Genomic DNA, 817 nt, shown 5'->3' on the forward strand with positions numbered 1-817 from the left:
GCTTTATACATCCGGGTGACCGAATAGTCTTCGACTACCATCGAGTACTAATATATAGTTGAGTCTAGCCCCGGCCCGAGTGCTTGCGGTCCCTCTCTTTTCGGACATTTTCATATATTTTTCTTGGAATTTTTGGACATAGCATTTGTTGTCTCTTTTCGGGATTTTCCCGTGTTTCCATCGATTTTCATCGATTTGTCGCTTTGTCGATTTCCTCGTACGGGTCATTTACCGTTCTTTCTCGTGTTTTCTTGACGACGTTTCTTTGCTTTCGTTTATATAAAGCATTTCAGTCTATTTCCTCAAGTTTGATTGATTGTACATGTTGCATCAATTACACCTAAGAAACAGCGGATCTCTCAGGTATACAGGTTTGTTTTACGTTTACAACATGTTATTCTCTTATAATCACTTCCCTGCTGTACCTTTTATTTTTCCTTACACCGCATGTTGTACTGTTTTCTTTACTGCATACTCTATTGCTTGTAATGTGCTACATACTCTAATGTTATGTTATACACTGTACAACTTCAATATGTTATCTGTAAAATATCTGAAGAACTACAATCATAGGGCCGCTGGATTTGACATCACAACCTGACACCCTAGAAAACTTAAACACGTCACAACAAGGAGTTCAGAGCTAGTGTTGTGGACAGCAAGGTCATCTTCAATGACAGAACATGTCTTCACCGTGCTACATACTCTACTGTTATGTTATACACTGTACAACTTCAATATATTATCTATAAAATATCTGAAGAACTACAATCATAGGGTCGCTGGATTTGACATCACAACCTGACACCCTAGAAAA

Source organism: Phalaenopsis equestris, unplaced genomic scaffold, assembly GCF_001263595.1.
Source record: "Phalaenopsis equestris unplaced genomic scaffold, ASM126359v1 Scaffold000094, whole genome shotgun sequence".
Classification (NCBI taxonomy): domain Eukaryota; kingdom Viridiplantae; phylum Streptophyta; class Magnoliopsida; order Asparagales; family Orchidaceae; genus Phalaenopsis; species Phalaenopsis equestris.